Consider the following 5,238-nt stretch of genomic DNA (forward strand, 5'->3'; position numbering starts at 1 on the left):
CATGCAGATTCTCCAGCAGCAAAATGTATCCAACCCAGAGTTAGCTCAGCCTCTTTGCACTTCCTGCTGCAACATCATCACCGTTAGAACCTATATGGAACAGCTGTGGGCTTGTCTAGACACTTGTTTTTGCACCAGCAGCACTGAAACAATGAACCTGCAGCCTCCTAGTGAGAATTCACTGCCCTGGTTTCAAAAGGGACTTTTGCCAGTGCAGCTAGGAGCATGGCTACACGTGCAGATGTAGAGCACTTTGAGTTAAACCAGCCCTTGGAGAGTGCAGTAGGGAAAGCGCTGCAGTGTGTTCACTCTGACAGCTGACAGCGCGCTGGCGTGGCCACATTAGCAGCTCTTGCAATGGCCGGAGCGAGCTGTGCATTGTGGTAGCTATCCCAGCATGCAAGTGGCTGCAATGTGCTTTTCAAATAGGGGTAGGATGGGGTGTGACAGGGAGTGTGTTGTGTGTATGTGGGGGGAGAGAGAGAGAGTGGGTTTTTGGGGGGCTGAGAGAATGTCAGCATGCTGTCTTGTAAATTCAGACAGCAGCAGACCTCCCCTCCCCCCCGCCCTTCTCTCTCACACACACCGCCCTTCTCTCTCACACGCAGCATTCCACAGTAATGGTTGCTTTGTCTCAGAGCAGATAAACAGCCGTCTGTCAAACGGAGCTTTCCCAGGGCATATCCAAAACAATGACAAGAGTGGCCACTTGACTGAAGGGGATTATGGGACGTTTCCGGAGGCTGATCAGAGCGCAGTAATGCAACACCTCGTTCACACTGATGCGGGGGCGCTCCAGCGGGGGCACAGCAAACGTTATTCCACTCGCCGAGGTGGGTACCAGCAGCGCTGTAGCCGTGGAGTCTGAGCACTCTACGTGCCTTGCCAGTGTGGACGGGGAGTGAGCTAGGGCGCCCGGAGCTCCTTTAATGCGCTGTAACTCACAAGTGTAGCCAAGCCCTAGAGTCTGTGTAATGCTGACAGACCCCAGTCATCGGCAGGTGGGATCGGACTGGGACTGCTGGAGCTCAGTGCATGAGCCTCTACCAGATGAGCTAAAAGCCAACGGGCTAGTAGCTAAGGCTGTAGAGCAGACTCGTTTTTTAGCGCTCTCGCGACGTGGTCTCGGTGCCACTAGATGGGACAGAACCCCACACCCAGAAAGAGTGTGGGTTACATTTGCACTGGTGCAGCTGCACTAGTTGAAAAGAAAAGTGCAGGCAAGCCCTGAAACAAACTGTGGTGGAGAATGGTAGCGCAGACTGACCCTGGGCTATGCACCTGGAAGGCCCGAATGCTCATCCCAGCTCGGCCATCATGGCGGTGGGCAAGCTGCTTCACTTCTCTGAATCTGGTCTGTAAAGATAGCAGGACTCGCCTGCCTCATGCAACTGCTGTGAGGATTGATCCCATCACAGCTGCAAAGTGCTCTGAAGGTGTCAAGTACTCAGCCTGAGGACTGAGGTTAGGGTTTTGTCACGGTTATTAGTTGTAAAAGTCATGGACAGGTTGCAGGTAATAAAGAAAAATTAACGGAAGCCCATGACCTGTTTGACTTTTACTCAAAGTTGTGGGAGGAGGGCCTGATGGGGGGCTGCCTTAAGCCGAAGCAGGGAAGAGAGCCCGAACCCCACTGCAGGAGGTGTGGAGGGGTCTAGCACCCACCGCTGTGCTGGCTGACAGCTCTGGGACCCCTGCCCCAGTGTCTGGGAGCTCTAGGAGCCCCTCACCGCCCATGGTCACTGAGAGCTCCAGGGCCCCCCACCAACTGACAGCTCTGGCCCTGCTGCCCTGGGGCTGAAGCCGACAATGTCAGGGAGGTCTCTGAAAGTCACAGAATCGTGACCTCTGTGACATAATCGTCTCCTTAATTACTACTAGTCGGTTGGGGTGCGGTAGTGTAATGAGGGAAATGCAGGGCCATTCCCTTGATAGGAGCAAGTGGCAGAGGGAGCATTGCAGGTGCTCAGGCGTTGGCTCAGACATGCCTAACACAGTTCCTCCTGCATTAAAATGTACTGTGGAAAGCAAACGTGCTTCAGGAACCTAGTCATCTTGGAGCCTGCACGGGGAAGGTGTGTCGCTGTGACCTGCAGGAGCTGGCTTCCTTTAATATAAGTCAGGAGTTCCCCTCCCATAGAGCCTGAGCATAAGCCACTGAAGTCAAGGGGAGTGTTCCCATTGATTTCAGTGGGCTGGTTCAGGCCCACGTTGCTCAGGGATGCCCTCTGTTTTAATTTTATGGCCCAGTCCTGATTTAATTTCTTATCCCCATGCTGTCTTGTTGCACAGAGCCTCCTCCCACTGCTAGTTTGGTCGAGTCTACACTAGAAAAGATTTGCTGAGGTAGCTATACTGGCAAACCCTAACAGTGCAAACACAATGTGTACCAATAAAAGTATTTTTGCCACTCTTATTCCAGTTCCCCAAATGAAATAAGTGACATGGCCAAAAGCAATTTTATGCCAAGATAACATCATCTACACTAGGCCTTTTGCCAATACAGAAATGCTGTAAAAAATTATCACACCTCTCATCCGACATTCCTATAACTAGCTAAAGTTTCTAGTGTCAACCTGGTTTTAGTCTAAGACACACAATTGGAGATTCGTAGTTTCAGTTGGCTACAGGAGTCCCTTTTGCTTTCTGTCCTAAGTTATTGTTTAGCGTTGCTGGGTGCCGCTAAACTGCTATCACATTCCACCCCAGAGCTGGCTGCATTTAAGTGGTGGATTAAATAGCTCCTGAACAGTGTGTAATGCACTTTGGATTAAAGATTCTTTAGAAATGTAAGTAGTTATTAATTATAAATAATTATCTTTGGAATCTCACATTTTGAACTTGACCAGTTTTGGGAGGAATCAATCTAAGCCCATTTGCCACACACAAATTTGGGGGAAATCTTTCAGTATCAGGTTTTGGTTTAACTCCCTAGACCTAGGCTTCTCCACTGTAGCCCCATGAACCGCATTCAAACAGTGTAACACAGTGTGTTCTCTAAGCTCATTGTTTCTGAATCGGTTAGTGTGTGGCATTGTGCTGTTTCAGGACATTTCATAATGTGTGATAAACATTCTTAGACCCTATGTGGTCGTCATTTTGTAAAATAATTCCCTTTTTTAAGCCAGTGTGATGTCATTAGGGTTGATCATAAAACAAAACTGCTGTAATGTTCTACAGTAATGTCCCCACATGCTGCTGTAACACCCTTGTAAGCCAAAGTTGTATTAATGTAAGCAAATCCAGTGTTCATTCTGTAACCCAGAAAGGTTTGCAAAAAAAAATCCGTTTTGCAACGATTACTGTAAACCTCCCCAGACGCCTATGGTGTGATCTGTGATGGTAAACTGGGCCGCTTGCGGACTTGTCTACTGATACATTCCTGGCGTCGGTTTTTAAGAAAGTGAAACCATCAGTTTCACACTTCTGAGTCCTTCCTTTGGTAATTAAAGTGGTGTGAAAACCTCAGTGCAAAATGAACCTGTTGAAGTTCTGAGCAACTGAGAAGAGGGGTTAAAATAAAATTATTTCTCAGTCACTGCAAGCAAATGCTAAACTACTCAGGGACTTAACATTGCACTTGCCCAGCAGCTGTTTGCTATGTCTCCTCCTGTACCAGTGCCATGCAAGCGATGCCAGCCCAAGGAACCACTGCAAGCCGTAGGGCCCACTGTGTCCCAGAGCAGGGAGGCTAGAATGGGCTGCAGTGTTCCCAGCTGGCACCTGTTGTGAATGTTCCCAGGCCGCTCTAGTCTGGGTGGCAGGCAGGGAGACACCAGTACAATGGGCACTGAACTCAGATCTTGATTCAAATCAGAATCTCCTGCAGATGCTTATCAGGGTTGTGGTACTATTGTGTTTCCCTGTTACGTGCTACTGTATTTCCCAGGCCCCCTCAAGATCAGAAAGGAAGGATGCCATCCTGGCCAGGGGTGTTGGAAAAGCTCCAAGCCCCAGCCGCCTTTGAGGGGTTTCAACTCCCCTTCCCAGGGGCTGGGTCTTATTCTTGAATGAACGACTGTTTTTCCTCTTCAGGGGTATGTGGCTTTAGGGTGCAGGGCTAGAGAAACCAGTGCTTTGTAGGGTCCAGTACAGGTTGCAGGCACACGTCTTCAAATCAGTGACCAGACCGAGGAGAAAATGCCTCTCTCTGCGTTTAGCCCACGAAAGCTTATGCTCAAATCAATGTGTTAGTCTCTCCGGTGCCCCAAGGACTCCTGTTCTTTGTGCGGATACAGGCGAACCCGGCTGCTGCTCTGAAACCTCTCCAGGGTAAGCGACGTGCCCTGCAACCCTGTGCTGGCCCCTAACAGCCGGTCCTAGAGGGAAAGTGTCAGGAAGTATGTTTGGAGCCGGCGCTCAGGACCCAGCAAGACCCCCACCAGCTCGGCTTTGCCGCTCTCGGCTCTCACTTGTATTCTGGCCATACTTCCTTTTACTGCTTCCTTCCTTCCTTGCCCTGCCGCTGAGACCTGCTCCCCGCCGCCCGGCGTGCCTCGGCACTAGCGTCTCTGCCCCAGGCGGCCCCGGCCCGTCCGAGCCTCAACTCCGAGCTCGGGGGACTTGCAGCCGGGCCCGCCGGTCGGGGAGACCCAGCGGCGTGTGCGACTAGCCGGGCTCCGCTCTCCGCCACCTGTGCGGGGCAGGGGACGTCCCGCCGCGGGCCGGGCGGTGCAGCGACTCCTAGCTGGGGCATTACGGTAACTGCGGAGGGGTCCCCGCCCGGGCGCCGCTTCCTCCAATCGCGCGCGGCCGCCCCCGCCCCGCCGGCCCCATGTGCAGAAATAGCAGCGGAGCCGCGGCGGAGCCGTAAGTCTGCGCTGGAGCCGCTCGCCCCGGGGGCCGGCCGCGGACAGCATCCCCAGCCCGCCCGAGGGAGGGAGCCGCCCCGAAGCCCGGCCGTGCCCGGAGCGATGCCCCGGCCCGGCGGGGGGACCCCAGAGCGCCCTGCCCGGCTCCTGGCTCCGTGAGCGGGGAGCGATCGCGCAGCGCAGCGCACTGGGTGGTGGCCCCGTGGAAGGGAAGCCCCAGCCGTGGTGCTGCCTCTCCAGGGCGCAGCAGATGTTTCCCAGGGGCGTTGCTGAGCCCGGCCACAAGGGGACCATGCCCTCCCGGCGGAGCCAGGGCCGAGCTGCGCCCACCGCCCACTGACGGGCCCCCTCCCTGGGGAAGACCATGGTAAGGGCTCCCAGACCTGGCCTGGACAGAGCCACCTCCACGTGAGCATCCCATGCCCTC

This window comes from Chrysemys picta, chromosome 19, assembly GCF_011386835.1.
Source record: "Chrysemys picta bellii isolate R12L10 chromosome 19, ASM1138683v2, whole genome shotgun sequence".
NCBI classification, from domain to species: Eukaryota; Metazoa; Chordata; order Testudines; family Emydidae; genus Chrysemys; species Chrysemys picta.